Here is a 20,518-nt window from a genome sequence, read left to right as displayed (position 1 = left end):
TCTAACCCACTTCACAGACATTCTTAACCGTGTTTTAAAAATTAAGCCAGACATTCAGGAGGCTGAACTACCCACCCAGTAACATCAATAGACAAATAAATAGAGCCAGATCAATTCCCAGGCAGGCCCTATTAAAAGACAGACCACAGAAACAGAATAGCGAAAAACCACCAGTTGTCATTTACTGCTTACAGCTCAAACCACTGAAATGCATTATTAATAAACTTCAGCCCATACTGGACAAGACACTACACTTTCTCAGCAACTGGGTGGCATACCCATACAGCATTTGCACGCAGACAACCTGAAGCAGATTTTGACAAGCAACAAGAAATAGGATAATGATGCCAATTCAGGAACTAGACCTGCAACAATTCCAAATGCCTACTTTGTCCCCATGTCTATACCAGCAAGCACTATTACAGGCCCAACAACTGTACACCTAAGAATTGAGGCACCCACAAACGTACTTCCTCCAAAGTGATATACCACGTCATCTGTCAGTAATACGTCTCTGCATTCTACATAGGAGAAACAGGACAAACCTCATGCTTACCACACCTAAGTTTGACAATGAGGTTCAAAACCAGGTTAAAGTAGTATCAAGCATTTTAACCCATCAGGACACTCCATAGCAGAACTCAAAGGGGTTGCTTCAGAAAAGTGGGACTTTAAAAGCATCATTGAGAGAGAAATTGTCAGACACACAACTTCAAAAAGTTTCAGGTAATCTCAAAGGGTCTCAACAAACATAAATAAGTTTTAATGTATTGCAACTATCTCATACGTGACCTGCATTTTCATCTTCCCTTTCTCCCATGTTTCCACACATCTCACATCAATTTAATTTGTTTTATATACTTAACTTTATTATTTTTACAAATAATTTTCAAGACAGCAAACATATCTAACATACTTTCCTCTTCCTATTTTCCCCATAACAACAATTCTGTGAGATAAATTGGATGCAGAAAAAATGATTGGCCCAAAGTCACTCAGCTGGCTTTCATGACTAAGACAGGACTTGAACTGATTGTCTTCTGCTTTCTAGCCTGGTGCCTTACACACTAGACAAATCCCAAATCTGTCTACTACTATGTGCATATTCTGATGAATTTAGATGTAGCTCATGAAAGCCAATGTCTTTTCATTCGATTTGTTAGCCATATTTTTAAAAAGCAAAAGTGGCACCATACTTCCCCCCCAGCAATATCTATTTTAAAGCATACTTTTTAAAAGCTGCATTTAGCCAACTATCTTGTTCCTTCTCTTGGCTTCCTTCTCTCATTTTTGAAATGTGTTATGCATATTACAGTAAAAAGCAAAACATAACTCAGAATCCCACTGAAAAAAAAAACATAATGGGGAACAGCAAATCATTTTATTAATGCTAATGGTTTCAGTTCAACTGTATATACCTACCCCTGGCTATACTTACGGTAATCAACACCTTCCCTCCCCCCAGTCTGGTGATGGTAAATTAAAGCAAAATAGAGCAGCTGGGCCCAAAACCTGCTAAAATGTGATTGGCTAATCTGTGGCTCCATATGGCAGGAAAAGCAAGGTTTGGTGTAGGTGTGTTGTGTGAACCCAGGGATAATTCAGTAATTCCTGCTTCAGTTAAACATGGATTACTTATTATGCAAACAGCCAGGGAGTGCAACTTCAAAATAGCCTTGCTATTCCATTCCACTGATGTTTGTCTGTAGTAATAAATCATTACAATGCCAATAACTTTCCTTTTGTTCTATGCATGCACACCTGAACTATTAATCAGCAATAGCTTATTTCAGCACTACTTTGATTCTCTCCCTTATAGTAGGATGACCATATCCCCCTCAATCATTAATACTTGTATAAAAGAATAGATTTCAGTTAAGTGTCACTTACATGATAAGAGGCATTAGCTGGAACCCCTCCTTCTCTACAGCAGTTAAAAGAATAGGTGCCCTGCCCATTTTTATTTTTTTTGCATATGGCTTCCTGGTAAGAATAATCAGGAACGCTGATTATAAAAAGATAAGAACAGAGACCATTTCCAGAGCAGTAGTTCCAGTTGTTGTGCGCTGCCTGCTGCAATTATCATTTTAGATCACTTGGAAGAGGAACAATTGTCTCTTTTTGCTGTACAAGTAGTCCTTGTTTAGCGATTGCCTCATTTAGCAACTGTTCATAACAGAGATGGAAAAGTAATGTTAAGACCAATCCTCACATTTATGACCTTCACACATCTGTAAAGCCAAAGGAAGTTGAAGTAAGATCATAAGTACCATTTCACAGTGACCACTTTGCTTAATAATGACTGGTTCCAATTGTGGTTGCTAAGCAAGGATTGCTTGTAATAACATTTAAAAATGAGTTAAAAGATTGACAAATCTCTGTATGTGGCAATGATTCCACAATGTATTGTGGGAAGTTATCATCCAGCCCTCTCCCAGAAAAATGAAATATCCTAGGAAATATTGAAAAGGCAGAATATTTCTCTGGATGTGAAAAGAAAGAAACTGTGTTTTAAAAGACAGAATAGTTGCCTGTAGCTTCCTGCCCATCCCCACTGTTAAGGAGCCAAGCTCGTCCACTTTTAGATAATAAAGACTTCTCCACTGCAGCTGCAGGGGGAAGGGATTAAGGAACTTACTCAACTGACCACATGGCATCTGAGAACTCATCCATACCTGGATTCAAAACACAGCCTAGAGAGTAGCCCCTGCATGGCTCCATGGGAGTCAGACAACCAATCAGAATACATTTCTTACACAGGAACAGGAAACAGAGAGGTGGGACTAAACAGGTTATAAAAAGCCTAGCAAGCCCCTTCCTCAGCGCTTCTCTTTTTCTCCACCAACATTGAAGCATGTGATCACCTTTTCTGTTCAGGGCTCAAGCCATGTGGGCCCTGTCCAACAATAAACCATCTTTCCAAGCAGCCTCCATGTCTCCAGGGTCTTTTTCCCCACTTGGAGCCGAACCCAGAAGGACATTTCTTTCAACAGTATCTAACATAGACTAAAATGCCTATTTTCTTTCTTGATATGAATCCTCAGCTTAAGCTCTTTTCATATGATAGATTGTCCACTAGCCAAACCTTTTGTCATTCAATTGATTTAGCTAGTAGATTGAGCTGCTGAATACATTTCTTACATTTGCTGGCTGGATCTCTGACATCAGAAGTGCAATATATTACTTGATTGTGCAAAACAACCATCAATCACCTTTAAGTATAACAAGGTTTTTCCTGTCTACATTGTTTTGAGTGGCTTTCAACTTAGACTTCCCAGAGTTGCTATATGTAGGAGGATCTATACATTTATCAAAACAAATGAGTAAAATAAAAATAAATTAAAAATGAACAAACTTTATAAAAACAAATAAACATAAATAAGGAAGGGCTTTCCTTTAGTATCTCCTTTTTCTAAATAATGGCTAGAAAGTTGCCATATAATTTCTAAAAAACAACATAAGACAAATTTCAGTGATTAGCATCTAAATGGGAGAAAAAGATGCTGTTTGTCAAAATGCATTCTTTGCAGAACATGTCTGTTTTGAAACTTAGGGTAATATGCAAGCAGTTAAGATTATACTGATTTTATTGTTTTTATTCAGAATTTTAAATGACTGCCTGCCTTTCTTTGTTCATCCTATTCTCTCCTTTTCCAAGTAAGTTCCTTTATACATCTAGAGCTGTATTGTTCAATTTCTCATTAAAATCTTCCTCACATACAAAACTGTGCAGTGGAATAGATGCTCTTTATGTTCTCAGGATTTTCACACGGTGTATTAAATTCTAGGTTGGTGTCAGTACATTCTCCCATACCCCAATTTTGGAATAAAGGGGGGGAGGGAGGAACCGTGATATAAGGGCTTGGAGCTCTCTGATTGGACAGATTAGTCTCATAATTTTATATTTGGAGAACCTTGAAAGCAGTGATCTACCTATAAAGCCATCTTTCCTACAGTTCCATAATAAGCCCATTAAAGCTTCTGTAGGTGAAAACCCATTTCAACATGTGCCATGGACGGGAGGAATGAATAAACTACCGCAGTGATCTTTAGAATTCTTTAGAAAGATCAGATCAATCAGATTTTTTGAAGAGGTAGCATGGTAAGAGCAGGGTTGCCATGTAGTGCTGCGGAGCTCAATTTATACAGAGAGGCCTAGCTCAGCGACAGAGCACATGCTTTGCATCTAAATGGTGGGAAAGAATGTTACTGAGCAACATAAAAGTGGGAAAACAACACAAGCCAGCAGATCATGATAGCTTTAGAGCAGAAAGGATGAGACATTATACAGACTTAATGAGATGAGGCCCTTCTTGGTGCAAAATTGTATTAAATTGTACCAAATGCTGAAAAAGGAATATCTAGCTTGGTCTCCTTCCATGAGTGCAGGGAATCGGTTTTGTTACCCAGATCCATCTCAAGGACTAATCAGAACCTAGCAACCTAATGAGAAAAAAGGTTCACAAATTTTCCAAGCCTAAAAATTATTAACAACGCAGAAGGTCCACTCCCTGCAAATCCAAGAGGTCTTCCAGACAAATGTATGGGCCAAAATTGAAACAAAATTGGGCTCCTACTGATCACACACGATATTCATTGCAATTGTGATGTTTTAAAATACAGGTAGTTCTCAACATACAACCGTAATGGAACCTGCCCATTAGTTGTATGTTATGATGGTCATAAAGCCAATTTTACAACTTTTTGCAGCAGTTCTTAAGCCAACACTGTGGTCATTAAGCGAACCAATGCTTCGCTACAGACACAATTTTGCAAAAAACAGGAAGGTGCTGCCGCATGAAATATGGTCACATGACTGCAGGATACTACAAACAGCCAATCACATAAATGTGATTGTGTTGCTGAGCACCCAAAGTTTATGACTGCGGAGGGTGTCCAACCATTGGGACTTCAAATCTAGGTCGTAAGTTGAAAACCACCGTATTGTTATGTTAATGTCACATCTGTGATATGAAAACATAACTTCAAAACTGCATACACTGCTGCAGAAGGAGTAACTTGTGCTTGAAGTCACGGTCTCTCTGCTTACTGGGAAGGACTCTTGAGTCCCACCCCGTCTCCCAGCTCCTGTAGCTTACCATAGCACTAAGCTGCAATGATTAGGGAAAGAAGGCGGAAATCAGAATAGCCAGCAAGTCAGCATCAGCAGTTTTGCAGGCAGTTGAGGTTGCCAACATGACAAGCACCAGAAACAAACACAAGCACATTGGTTTTGTTTGTTTGACTTTTGGTGAAGAGGGAGAAGGATGAGGCACACAGTTATTGGCTTGGAAATAAGCACTGAGCAACCAATAGTTCTGATATAAATCTGACATAACTGACCGACTGACATAAATCATTATTTGTGATGATTGTATTTCATGATTATGATCATGATTATCACTTGTTGCTTGCATGTACGCTGAGAGCTCATTCACAGGAGACAAATTCCTTCTATGTCCAATCACATTTGGCCAATAAAGAATTCTATTCTGTTCTGTTCCCTTCCATTCTATTGCCTTCCATTCCACTCCACTCTCCACTCATTCTCCTTTTCATGTTCCTATTCCTAATTCCCATCTCTATCCCTATCCCTACTCCTATTTCTATTCTATTATCTTCAGCTTATTGGCCAGCAGGGACAAACACTAAATGCTGGACATTCCTTTATTCCATACATGCCAACAGTATGCCCATGTATGCTCTGAAAATGTTTTGGACAAGAGGGTTCATACAAGGGTAAACACAGCACTTCTCCCTTACTTATTAAAGCAGCTTGTCTTTTTTGGGGGGGGATGCTCCCCAAAAGTCAGATTTAATGGATAGCACAAAGGTGCTCTATGTTCTATTCATACTTGTGCAAGGTCTGAAGCACTTTTCCAGAATCCTTTTTGAAACATGCGCAACCCTAATAAACGTGTCTTTGTACCCCAATAACCAAACAAAATCTGAAAACAATCAACATGGCATGGATCAAGTTCAGGTCCATTTAAAACTGGGTATGCTCCGGAGTGCTGGAAGATGGCAGCACTTAAATATGCTTTTGAATGGCTAAATTTATAATTCACTGAAGTAGATAAGCACATGCCTGGGTGCTTTGCAGTGTTACAGGTAAACACAAATCTCAGCCAGTGCAACTTCTTATAAAACAGTGTGACAGGGGAAAGAAGGATCTGAGCTCAACTGTTTTCTTGCAGGCGTTTCATTACCCAAACTAGGTAACATCACCAGTGCCAGATCTGATGCGCAAGCACAGCACTTCTCCATTACTTATTAAAGCAGCCTGCCTGTTTTTAATGTTTCTTTGGTAGAAATTTTGGATGTTCCCCAAACCTCAGATTTAATAAATGGTACAAAGGTGCTCCATTCATGTTTGTGCAAAGTCTGAAGCACTTTTCTAGAATCATTTTTGAAACACAACTCTTTGTGATCACAAAGACTGCCCTGAATGAAACTAGATTGTCTACATTACTTGGAAGTTAAAGAAAGTCCTGTTCTCCAACGGGTCTGATGAATTTTGAATCCTATTATTAAAATCATCTGCTTTGCTTCCAGTTTTCAAGCTTGAATTTCCACTCTTGCTGCTATTTTGCTTGTTTCAGGATATGACTCTAATTCACTAAGGACCAGGCAGTGCGGTCACCATTTTTATGTTGCTGAACAATGTGCATAACAGCTTCCAGATGGATCTCTATTCTGTGATCATCTTGTTTCGTTTATGGAATTTGAAAGGAAGGCCCCTGCAGATATTACTCTCTCTATTTTTAAATCTTCTCATTTTTGCTTCTCCCTTTTTTTTTTCCTTGGGTACATCTATATGGAAAATCTATCCAGGAGGAAACGACAACATCTGTAGTCCTTGTTTAGTGACCTGTCACTGTTATGATAGTGATGAAAAAGCAATCTTGCAATTCTCACATTTACAACCTTTGCAGCTCTGCAAAGAAAACTGACATAAAATCATAAGCGCAGTCGTGGTGTCATTTAGTGACTATTTCACTTAAAGACCAAATTCCTGGTTCTACCTGTGGTTGCTGTATGGGGACTACCTGTAGTTGCACAAATACTCTTGGACTAGGAAATGTTAAGAACCTTCCATCTGGAGGCGCCCAGTGTTTATTAGTCACACAGGCAAATTGCTCCATGTTGACTGAGGTGGACAAATAGAAATCTTTTGCTTACTCTCTTAGGACAGTAATGGAGAACGTTTTTTCTGCTCGGGTACCAAAAGGGCAAGTCCGTGCCCACACCAGTGGTGGGTTCCTACTGGTTCGGCCTGGTTCAGCTAAACCGGTAGTAGTTTGTCGGCCTGGGTTGCTGGAACCGGCAGCGACCCAGGCCTGCCACGCCCCCGAACTGGTTCTCCTACAGCGGCGCCATATTTATTTTCAGTTCTGCGCATGCACAGAACAATTTTCATTGCACATTTTTTTCATTTTTAAATGTTTTGTGCATGCACAGACCTGTTTATGAGCAAATGCGCACGGGTGCAGAGGAAAATTTTTGCACGCACCAAACCGGTAGTAATGCCGGGAGCAACCCACCCCTGACTCACACCCATAATGCAATGGCCTCCCCCAGTGCAAGCACACACACACACACACACACACACACCACTTTCCCCCCTGCACATGCATGCAGGCGTCACTGAAGCCTCTGGACTTCCGATAGGCCCGCTACACCGTTTTTTGCCCTCCGCAGGCTTCAGGAAAGACTCTGAAGCCTGTGGATGTGAAAAACAGGCCCAATGGGTCTATCGGAAGTTTGGAAATGAACTGGCTTGCTGGTTGGTCTGTTTTTTGCCCTCCCCAGGCTTCAGGAGGCTTTCCTGAAGCCTGGGGAGGGTGAAAAAAGGCCCAATGAGCAAAACCGGAAGTTTATTGAGGCCATTTTTCGCTATCCTCAAGACTCTGGAGGCTTTACTGAAGCCTGGTGAAAGCCTGCCCTCTGGAAGGCTGAAAATCAGCTGGCCAGTGCATGTATGAGCACTGGAGCTGACATAGATATGGCTCTACGTGCCACCTGTGGCATGTGTGCGCCATAGGTTCACCATCACAGTCTTAGGATGTTTACCTCACAAAGGAAAATAAAAATGGTGATCACTTGCATCTGTGGTGAGCTTTACATAATCTTGGCAGAAGTTGAGAAGCACATATACACATGTGCAAAAACAAAGTGTTTCTCCACATCATCCTTACCTTGGGAAGGATCCTATCTCAGGTCCATTTGACATGTTTTGCATGCAGGAGCTTGCAAACGACTGCCATCTGCTTATAAAAATTAAGGGAGCAAATGAAATAAAATGTCTTGACTGAGATCATGGCCAACCACAAATGGGTCAATGTGGACAATAGACTTGGCTAGATCGATAGAAATCAACTTCCTCTGTCTGGAGTCCAATTGATTCTCTTTTGCTGCCAGGAAAGACAATACCCAGTAACAACAATAGCAAAACAAAGCTACCTGTTCCTCCATGAGCTGTTGATACCATTCATACACCAGTGATATTCCTTAGACTCTGGATGATTCAATTTGACAGAATCCCCTCTCCACCATTTTTTATAAAGAGTGAAGGACATGGAGAATAAGAAAGGTTCGTATTGTGGCTAAAAGCCACAGGAGACAGGATTTGGGGGAGAGAATAACTGCAAAAGGCAGAAAGCACTCAAACACCATCATCTTTATTTTAGAGCAAATGGCTTCCAGTCCTACCCCAGGGTTCAATTTTCTTACTGGCTGGAGATACTTTGCTTCTACTATCCACTTTCCCTTTATCCCCATAATCATGGAAGCTGCTCCTTTCAGAGAGAAGAATTTCCTGGTGCTTTTAGATCACGCATTCAAAATATGCTCTTCAGCATGAGTGTGTGTGTGTGTGTGAGAGAGAGAGAGAGAGAGTGAGAGAGAGAGGGGGGGGAGAGAGAGGGAGAGAGAGAGAGAGAAGGGAGGGGGGAGAGAGGATTGGAGGTTGCCCTTGTACAAGATCTAAACCTATGACTCAAATCAGCCTCTGAAGATCTCTTTGTCATTGTCTCTGTACTTAGTACCGGAAGGGGTAGAGGCCATGAATACTGTTATTACTGAACAACAAAGGGGGGGGGGGAGGGAGACCTAGTGTGCTACCCTTTCCCTTTTCATGTGCTGGCACATCCCTTGCAACCATTCCAATGGCTCAGAATCAAGGTATGTTCGCACTAATCATTACGTGAAGAAGAAACTACCTTACAGTCATATGCAGGGCAATGTAGATCATCTGTCAGACAGTTTAACAAGGAAATCTCCCTTCTGAGGAAAGACAGTGTCCTGTTCTTCAGATCACAATTAGGGTGGGATCAAGACTGACAGCAGTGTAATAAAATGAGCTCTGTTGGAAGTGTCTGGCTCGCCTTGCCAAGCAGGCTATGCAGTTCACAATTCTGAATGTATATTATAAATATTTATTCATTAAGATCTTGTTTGGCAGGTAGTAATTATAATTCCACCTACCAAAATGCAAAAACAAAACAAAAATAAAAATCCAAAATAGAGTGCTGTGATCAGCCACAACCCCAGCCTGGTGGAAAAACACACTTCCTGGTTTCTTAAGATTTCTCTGATAACTGGGAATCGGGGGAATTGTAACCCAATACATGTAGTCCTCGACTTATGAACACAGTTGAGCCCAAATTTTCTGATGTTAAGTAAAACACCAGAAAGTGAGTTTGCCCCATTTTACGACCTTTCTTGCCACAGTAATTAAAGTGAATCACGGTAATTGTTAAATTAGATAAACTGTTGTTAAGTAAATGCCGTTGACTTTGCTTGTCATAAAATTGCAAAAGGGGATGACGTGATCCCAGGACACTGCATCCGTCATAAATACGAATCAATTGCCAAGCACCTGAATTTTGATCCCATGACCATGGGGATGTCACAAAGGTCACAAGAGTAAAAAATGGTCACGAGTCACTTTTTTCAATGTTATTATTATAACTCTGGTCGCTGAACAAGCTGTTGTAAGTCGAGGACTACCTGTACATCTGACCTATGTCAGTGTGATTTGGAGCAAGTGCCAAGGAATCTACAGCATCCAGTGTATGTCTATTTTATACTCGGGAGTTGCAAAAATAAGATTCACCCACAGACCCAATTTTGTACTAATTGTGAAGATCATTTGACACCACACCATACTATCGACAGCAGGGCCATTAAACTCAAAGCCTGGGGGCCGGATCCGGTCTGCAGAGTGCTTAGAACTGGTCCACGGGGCTGCCCTGGAAACCGCTAAGGTCCAGCCTGTGTTGCCTCTGCCAGCGAAAACAGAGCATGAGTGGGGCCTCCACAAAGGACTGGCCCATAGTGTCTCTGCCAGCGAAAACAGAGCATGAGGGGGGCCTCCACAAAGGACTGGCCCACGGTGCCTCTGCCAGCGAAAACAGAGCTCAGGAGGGCCGCATGTAGCCTTCCCAAGCTCCGTTTTCACTGGCAGAGGGTTACAGGAGGCTGTCGCAGCCAAAACAGCGCTCAGGAACCCATTTTCTCTGGGAGAGTGCTCAAGCCACCACAGGTGCCCCCCAACATGAGTGACATTGAGCTGGCCATGCCCACCCTGGCCAAGCCTACTCTGCCCCCCCGCCCCAAGAGGTCAAACACAACCCTGATGCGGCTCTCAATGAAATAGAGTTTGACACCCGTGATCCACAGTAAGTAAAATAGTACCAATCATCTTCTGATTATTCTTGGCTATTTCCATTCCCCCTCTTACTTCCCGAATTTATAGAGTCAGGGTTCTCGCAGTTGTTCTTGGATTCAAACTTAGCTTGCCTAATCTCAGCAAATTTACATTTGTTTAATCAATAGGCCCTCCCTCTTATAAAATCCTACGGATTTAGATGACCAGGCAAGAAGTTACACGCTACTTAGAACATAACATCCAAGGGGAGTGGATAGAGGAGAGATTTCTCTGGACAGAAACGTGGCTAGCATGGCTGTGAACTTGGAGGAACTGGCACAGCTGGCAGAGCAAGAGGCAAAACATGCTTCTCTGGTTCTTGCGTCTACATGAAGAATGGGAAGGATTATGCAATCAAATGACCTCTGCCTGAGCAATGGGAGAAGAGGGAAGGTGTTCCTGCCTTCTGGCTAAAATGCAGATACCCAGGCATAAAAGAAAGAAGGAGGAGGTGTTACAAAACCACAAAGTTGTTTGCTACCTAAGGAATCTGCTCAGCTGCTGTATTTCAACTCAGTTCATTCTGTAAGGGAAAAAGTAATGGGCAATCATCTTCAGAAGAATGCTGTTTGCAAAACAATAGGGGAAAATTCTTGGTCTTTTGATTATCCCATGGCCTGGCCTGGCCTTCCTATTTCTAGGATTCAGTTCCCCTAAAACACACATTCTACACTTGCAAACCCCAATGACAAAATCCAAAAATATGCATGGAGAAATCTGTTGATTGGAGAGGAAAAGGCCATTTTAATTGGGCAGGATAATGAGGCTGAGGTTTTTTTTTTTTAAAGTTCAATGAAAATAAGCTAAGCAACTACTTTGAGGGTGGTAGGATCAAGACTGAATTGCACGTAAACACAATCCTTACATCAAGGTTGGCTGCGTAAGCCAACTGACTTTACTCACAGAAGAGAAATGACTTATGCGACAAGTGAACTATCACTTCTGAAATCTATCAGATGCTGTTGGCAATTAGGATGAGTATGTGCTGGAAATAAGCTGATTACTTTTCATGCCTACAGTTCCTTACATTATTTCAACGCCCTACATGGTATTGGACCTGGGTACTTGAGAGACCGCCTTCTGCCAATTACCTCCCATAGACCCATTAGATCCCACAAATTAGGCCTCCTACGAATTCCATCTACTGGCCAATGCCGGCTGTCGACCACCCGGAGGAGGGCCTTCTCTGTGGCTGCTCCAGCCCTCTGGAACGATCTCCCCATGGAGATTCGGACCCTCACCACCCTTCAGGCTTTCCGAAACGCCGTTAAGACCTGGCTGTTCCAGCAGGCCTGGGGCTCCTGAGTTCCACCCCTACGCGAATTGTTGTGTGTGTTGTGACTTTTTAAATTGTTTTGTATTGTTGTTTGTTTTTTGTCTTTTTACTTTTTTGTATTGTGACCCTTCCCTTCTGGTTTGTCAGTCGCCCTGAGTCCCTCCGGGAATAGGGCGGCATACAAGTCGAATAAACCAACCAAACCAACCAACCAACCAACTTCCTGGGTTCAGCATGGAGTCAGTTGTGCCAACTCCACATAGGAGTTGAGGAGCAGGAGACCCTCTCGGATACCAGAAATGGCTCTCAACCCAGTGGATCCTTTTCCAGAACACTCTACAGGTAGTTGACTTACAACCCCTATTGAGCCCAAAATTTCTGTTGATAATGGAGACAGTTGTTAAGTGAGGTTTCTCCATTTGATGATCTTTCTTGCCACAGTTGTTAAGTAAATCAGTGCAGCTATTAAGTCAGTACCATGGTTGTTAAGTGAATCCAGTTTACCTACTGACTTCTTGTCAGGTCGCAAAAGGAAATCACATGATGCCGGGACACTGCAACCATCATAAATATGAAGCAGTTGTCAAGCAGCCCAATTTTTTATCACATATTCATGGGAATGTTGCCACGGTTGTGTGAAGAACAATCCAAAGTCACTTTTTTCAGTGCCGTTTTAACTTCAAACAAATATTAAACTAATGGCCGTAAATTGAGGATTACCTGTATTTGTCACTGGCTGTGACATGGTTATATTTACTAAGTTCTCCAGTGGTTTGCCTCAGCCCCCCCAGGGCAGAGTCACCTGCAGTTGATGCTCCTGACGGAGACTATCCTGCCCTATCCTGTTTCTCTATCAAGTATGGCAAGTATATTACCTATCTCCACTTGAAGCAATAGGATTTATGTCATGCCTCCTCCAATGGTGGCCAAGTTCAATAAACTTAATCTGGTCTTAATCCAGTGAGAATTTTTACTGATCTGCCTGTTATCTTGTACTTCATCTAGAGATTTTGGAAATACTGAGATGCACTCATTAATTCATGCAGCCACAATAAAGAGTTATGATTCAGTTAACAATCTGTAATGGCATTTGCTAAATCATAACCTTGTGATAGTAAAGCATTCTTGCAGTTTGTCAGTCCACAATTGGCTCTCTACCACTGCTTAACAGGCTTTTAGGAAAATTGGCTCACTGTCTCATGGAGATCTGCTCATCAGTGCCATCCAGCCTTCTGAATTAATTTAAAGCTGCAATTCCACACATTCCCGTTTACTATGGAAGAACTGCAGGGCATGATAGATGCCTAACAACAGAGCAAAATATGGTTAGGATTGAAAGGCTGAGAAAAGATTTTTGAGAGAGGGAGGAGAGGTAGGGATTTTTAAAAAAAATAGTGGCCTGAAAAATACAAAAATCTGACTGCAGTGATCCAAGTCATATCCTGTGAAAACATGTGAGAGATATCTCGGTTTTTTTAAAAAAAAATCTCTACTGCTTCCTCCCTTCCAGCGTGTTCCTGCCTTCTTTTGATATCACAATGCTGAAAGTATATAGAATGTGCTTAGCCTTGCCAAATAAAGAGCCAGGCAATCAGATATTCTTTTCTGCTACCTTCACCTTTACCCTGTAGGAATTCTTCCTTATCAAAGAGTTAACCTCTGTGGGGTTGACCCTATATGGAGATATTGAAGAACCAATAAGCAGAAGAGCAATGTAAGCAGAACCATGTTAAGAGTGATTGGGTGGTGGAAGGTGTGAGACTGACATTGCTCATATTTTAATCACAGTGCGTTGGTCCTTGGGTAGGGCACAGACAGGGAGATAACTGAGCTGGTTCATTTCCTCAACAAACTAACCTAGCTTGTGTATTGCAACAAGTTCATTGCAATTAGCTAAGTAAATGGCCGAAGACAGGGCTGCCAATCAGCCTTCTCTTTTCCTTTCTCTCCCTTTTTCTCCTAACCAACTTCTTTGATGCAGGAGGATCAAAAACTGGGAATGATTTTGTAACTTAAATGCAAGTATTGCCAACATAGGTTTGGGATTTTTTCTCTTTTGCTTAAAGTGGTTCCATATTAAAATGTTTCGCTCACCAGTTCCTTGAAATATGCAATTCCAGAGATTTTCATTTTACTAAACTCTCTACCTCCCTTCAAAAATCCACTATAGAATAGAATAACAGAGTTGGAAGGGACCTTGGAGGTCTTCTAGTCCAACCTGCCTGCCTAGACAGGAAACCCTACATCACTTCAGTCAAATGGTTATCCAACATCTTCTTAAAAACTTCCAGTGTTGGAGCATTCAGAACTTCTGGAGACAAGTTGTTTCAATGATTAATTGTTCTATCAGGAAATTTCTCCTCAGTTCTAAGTTGCTTCTCTTCTTGATTAGTTTTCACCCATTGCTTCTTGTTCTACCCTCAGGTGCTTTGGAGTATGGCTTGACTCCCTCTTCTTTGTGGCAACCTCTGAGATATTGGAACACTGCTATGATGTCACTCCTAGTTCTTTTCACTAAACTAGACAAACCCAGTTCCTGCAACTGTTCTTTATGTTTTAGCCACCAGTCCCCTAATCATCTTTATTGCTCTTGTGTATTCTTTCTAGAGCAGTGGTTCTCAACCTTTCCAATGCCGCAACCCTTTAATACAGTTCCTCATGTTGTGGTGACCCCCAAACATGAAATTGGTGTCTCAGTTCCTAAGACCATCAAAAAATGTGTTTTCCAATGTTCTTAGGCAACCCCTGTGAAAGGGTCGTTCAACCCCCAAAGGGGTCCCAGCCCACAGGTTGAGAACCACTGTTCTAGAGTCTCCACATCTTTTTTACATTGTGGCGATCAAAACTGAATGTAGTATTTCAAGTGTGGCCTTACCAAGGCATTTTAAAGTGGTATTAACACTTCGCGTCATCTTGATTCTATCCGTGTTTATGCAGCCTAAAACTGTGTTGGCTTTTTTGGCAGCTGCTGCACATTGCTGGCTCATATTTAAGTGGTTGCCCATTAAGATTCCAAGATCCCTCTCACAGTTACTACTATTGAGCAAGGTACCACCTATATTGTACCTGTGCATTTTGTTTTTCTTGCCTAAATGTAGAACCTTACTATGAAGGGTTCCTTTCTTTCTTTTTGCACTGAGATTGTGGGAAATTCCATGTTACCTTCGGATGAACTGCAAAAAACTGAGGTTTCAGTAATAAGTGATTCACTTTCACTTTCTCCTTCATCACAGATATTATAAATTTATATTTATAGATGACATGCTTTCCTTTCCTTCAGTAGCTGGTAAGAAACTTTTATGGCGCTTTAAAATCAAGCAGTATAGAAATAACCATTTTCTCTGCAAACAGATTCCATTAACAATTTGCCTATGAACTTCAGCCATCTTCTACAAAAAATATATGATTTCTTATGTAAAGTGGTCTCTTATATGGTCACAAAATAGACCTGTAAAAATAGCTCAAGGATAAGTACTAACTATAATGGCTTTTGAACTAGAGGTATTTTCTGGAAGGGCCCCCAAGTCCTAATCCAGTTTTATATTCATTATATTTGTTTTTGTAAAGTATCCAAACATTATATGGTATCTTTTCATTTGCTTCTCTAGCAGAAAATTAAGCAGGTGTACTGGTCTATCAAAGCTAACTGAAATGTGAGACAGGTGAAAGTCCCTCAAATCCTAATCTTCCCAAAAAACTAAGATACAGATAGTCCTCAACTTACTATCACAACTGAGCCCCAAATTTCAGTTACTTAGGGACACAGTTGTTAAGTGAATTTTATAACCATTTCATGACCTTTCTTGTCACAGTTAAGTGAATCACTGCAGTTGTTCAGTTGGTAACACAGTTGTTAAGTGAATCTATCTTCCTCATTGACTTTGCTTGTCAGATGGTGGCAAAAATGTGACACGACCCCAGGACACTGTAACTGTCATAAGTACAAGTCAATTGTCTGAATTCTGATCTTGTGACCAAATGGTCATGTCACTTTTTTCAGTGCCACTATAACTTCGAACAGTCCCTAAATGAATGGATGTTAGTCAAGGGCTACCTGTACATCTAATTACTGGACCTGATTATTACCCAGTCCCCTCCCAGGAAATGGAATCAAAGGAAGTTCTCACCCCTTGATCTGTAATAAATGACTTCCTGAGGGGGGAAAAACACCTTATAAACGTTTATGCTTCAGGAAATATAGGACCAGCCCACTTGATACAGTACAGTAATATGATCCAATAATCATTTCACACCCTGGTGAACATTTTAACAGCCCACAAAGGCCTCTTGGTGCACTTATTACTAATAATACGAAATAGAATACCAGCCAAGATTTCTGAAGGAGTAAGGCATATTGCAGCTTTATTTCCTGAAGCGGGGACCTCAGCCTTAACGTTTATTTTTTCTCTTTGCACCCAGCATATCCGTTCTGGGCTATATCTGAGCTTGTGCTTAGCTGGAAGCCGAATCTCTTATAACCCCTACTTCTTCGACATTTTAAGCATCTTAAAAGGGATGGCGATGCTTCTGAATAAAACGCGCGCAGAATCTTTTCCTTTCCTGGGTAGGCTAAAATCAGCGGTCAGCGGGGCAACGGAAGAAAAACCACCTTAATTCAGGGCATGGGTGACTCTGGTCCTAAGAATGCATTTCCTCCAACCCTCCTTTATCAGCGATCAAAGTCCGGCGATCCACCAGGCGAAACGATTCGCCTCGCCCGCCGTCCTTGAGCTGGGGGTGGGGGGAGCAGTCGGTGCGCAAAGGGCGGATCTCCGAGGCAGCGGCCCAACCATCTCCAAATATAGGCATAGAAAGGGCTCCTTTGTTTTTTTTTCCCCTCCCCGTGCGCGCGCCGGGTCACCTGGGCGCCGCTTTGTGGAACCCACACCCACGGGGTTCCCGTGCGCGGCTCCAGCCCGGCTCTGCTCTTGCCCGAAACGAATGACGCGGACGCCTCGACAGAGGGAAGGACAGGGGGAAAGGGGAGGGACACAGGCGGCCCGCGCTGACGAACAGATTCCGAAAGCGGTGCAAAGAGGCGACGTTTTGCTTCGGGCGGGGGATGATTGTGTAGCGAAGAGTTGGGGGAGGGGAGAAGCGTTTCATTCATTCCGATCGCAGGAAGCGAAAGGCCTTCGTTGGTCCCGGCTTTTTGGCCCGTGCTAAGCATTTTCTGACGGGTGGAGGATCGAAACCGATAGCAGAGGAGGAGGGGGGGGGCTTACCAAAGAACTCGAGCCTTTTGAAAACCTGTTGATGAGAACGGGAAGGGCGAAAGGGGGAAAACGCCTCCCGAAGCCGACGGCGTGGAATGAAACGAACCCTTGATTTGCAATTAACGGGGAAGCAGCGGGCTGCATTAGGTTAATAGCAAAGTATCTGCATTAAAGCGCCCCTGAAATGCTTAAGGCTTCAGCAACCAGAAAAGATGGTTGCCATGTGTCATGTGTTAAAGGCAGGAAAGTCCCCCCCCCTCCTTGTCAGCATGTTTGCGCTGCGCCGAGTGATTTTTCCCTCCCTTCAAACCCAGCCCCTCCGCTGCCCCCTCCCTTCTTTGCTGCATTTGAGTGATGTGACGGAGGCCTATACCTCTCCTTAGTGAGAGATTTCCAGCTCCCACTATCGTTTCTAAGGTTTGTGGGTCTCGGGTACAGAGACTGCCTTTATCTCCTCGCCCTACCCCGCATTCCTGGGCTCTAAAACTTCTCAAAAGCAGGCAACATCCGGGCAGCAGCGATGCCCAAGCTAACGCGGACGGCTGCCGGGGATGATGCTACGTATAGATGCAGGGCCCTGGCTAACCCTGCTTCTGCCCTCGCCACCACACCCCGATCCCTTTTGGGTGGAGCACCTCTACCCTGGCACACCGTCATGGCGAACGGGAACGGTTTCACTTGGGCCGCATCAGCAATGTGTCTCGGGAACGCAATCTTGGCTCCTCCAGAGACACGCCCTCTTTCAGCACAAAAGAATCCGAGAGGAATGCAAATGACCGGAGGGGAAGCCGCCTGCTTTCCAGAGAGCTGTTACGGGAAATAACCGGCCCTTCCGCTCTCAAGCTTGGAGCCCCGTAACGTGCCTGGTTTATTCAATCCGAGCAGCTTTGAGAGCTTCGTTCCCTAGTCTCAAGCCTTTTTCTGGAGGGTTCCAAGGTGTGTTTTGACAAGCAAGTGCGGGCTAGCTTTTTGCCTTATTATAGTAATTGTGTGACTATGACCCACCTGCCAAAGCATCAATTGTTGAAAGCATAACTGTAGAAAGGAAAAACCAAAATGGAGGAGAAACAGGTGAAATTTTGATGAGATTGGGGGAGGGGGACACACCAGTCTCAATACACTTTGGAGCAGAGGTGCCTATATTGGGTTTGTGAATAATACATTGAGTTCAAATGCCCAGAAAACCTTAAAAATAAACAGGTCAACAAATGAAATCAGTTGGTGCACCACTCATAAAGATATGCTACCCACAAAAAGTCCCTTGCAGGATTCTTAAATCCTTTGGTCTCTTTCAAAACTGTAAACTTCCCCTCTGAAGATAATTCCATAAAAGTCTTAGAAAATGTCAGGAAAAGCAGATGAAATGCCACTTAAGCATTTTGGAAGTTTTTGTAGATTCTCAAGATTTCAGAGCATTTCCCCCTCTAAACTAAGCATCCAATTCCTTAAACATCCAATTTCTAATTTGAATAATTCAAATGCTATATTAAGGTGTAAGGAATGACTGAATGAACCAGAGCTGAGTGGTTATGTTTCTAGTTTAGCATTCTCTCCAGGGCTCCTGGAATTGATATTTCCAGGATAATAGCTAAACCAGTATAAGGAAAGCAAACCTAAATACAAGCATGTTTGTTCTATTGGGTAGAGCCAACTCACTTTATCACTTTTTATCAGCAATAATGGGGATTGTTCTTCCCTACCTCTTCATATATTTCAGTTCAATTCTCAGTTGTGAATCTATGGAGCATTAATGCTTTGAAATTTTGTGAATATACATTAGGAGTTGAGCAACAGAAACCAACACAATAATTACAGTATTTCCTCCTTATGATGAATCTAATTTCTATGATTCAATGATTGGTTTTATTTGCAAGGGGGAGTGTTGGAACTCAGCTATTGCTTGAATTGGTAAAGACATTCCCAATTTAGGAAATCTAAGTAGGTTATGGTTTTATGGGAAGGACAAGCTTAGTCACCTGCCTATAGGTGAGGTCTGGTTACTTTTGCAGGTGTGTACATAGAACAGGGATGGGCAGAGACTAATGGTTTTACTTATGTTTGGTAGGTTATGTTTGCAAGCAACATTGCAGCTTATGTGGGTTAGAAAAAGCATTTTGTCTCCAGTGTATTATGGCTGATTCTCAAGAGTTAAGTAGTATGGATAAAAGAAAACAAATGATTGGAAATTTTTTAATAGTGAATCTTTCTCACCTCACATATACATTTTCTTTCATACAGATGAAACAATGTTGAAGCATATTACATTTCTAATGCTTTCACAGTATTACGCAGAACTCAGCAAGATAAAATGTATTGATACTGTAAAAAATCTAAAATTGAAGTCCTAGCCAATGGAACAGCAATGCTTTTCTTTGGCAGACTATCAGCTTACTATTATGTCATATAAATACAGTATCTATAGGATCACAAGAACCTCATGTTTATTATTATTGTGTCTTCTATGCTACATTGAATTTGCTTTATCTCAATATTTTAAAATAATTAAGTGTGCTTCCTGTAAATATAGTTCCAAAGACATTGGGTTTTGTTTGATATTTTATTTATTGTTTCTCCTACAATCATGTCTTTAAGCAGTTTATAATTAAGTAAAAAATATATTAATACCTTTAAATTGTTTGGGGAAATGAAAACATTTAACATTTATCCAGGAAGGCCTAGGTGAAGACATAGGACTCCAAGAGGTATCTAAAAGATATAATAGTAGGTGCCTCATAATTTGAGGGGGGAAAGCATTCCAGAATACAGGCAACACAACAGAGAAAACCCACCGCATAATGTGGTCTGTAAATCTACACACAGGACTTCTTCCTCAGCTTTTAAAATACCTGAAGATACTTAAACACTGGCCTTACTTGCATATGGTATAAACCAAGATTCTTGGGCAAAAGATCTTCTATATCTAATTTACAGGACTAACCTCTCAAATGTTGGACACTAAGCATTGATATCATGCACACTCTTTTCTCATTTTTTCACCACCTGGCAGATACAAGTTTCCTGTTTCATATGTTTTGCTTTGTAATCACATTAGGGTCTATCTATTCAGTATATTTTATTATTATTTCTTCTGCCTGGAGAAAATAAGAATTTATTTGGCATCTTTGTGTTCCTTGAATGTTCCTCTCCTCTATTTCCCTAAGAATTATTAAAACATTCTGAAACAGTGCATCATAACTTTGTTTGAACAGAAAAAACATTGTGCTGTGACTATAGGTACAAGAATCTTGTTGCCCTCATTCATGTAAGTCATCTGTCTAGTAAGGCAGTCTTCCCCAATTTATGATCAAGATTTAT

The sequence above is a fragment of the Thamnophis sirtalis genome, unplaced genomic scaffold (genome assembly GCF_051295495.1).
Source record: "Thamnophis sirtalis isolate CommonGarterSnake01/CBP01778 unplaced genomic scaffold, rThaSir2_p1.2 scaffold_3, whole genome shotgun sequence".
Lineage (NCBI taxonomy): Eukaryota > Metazoa > Chordata > Lepidosauria > Squamata > Natricidae > Thamnophis > Thamnophis sirtalis.
Note: the sequence above shows the minus strand (reverse complement) of the source record.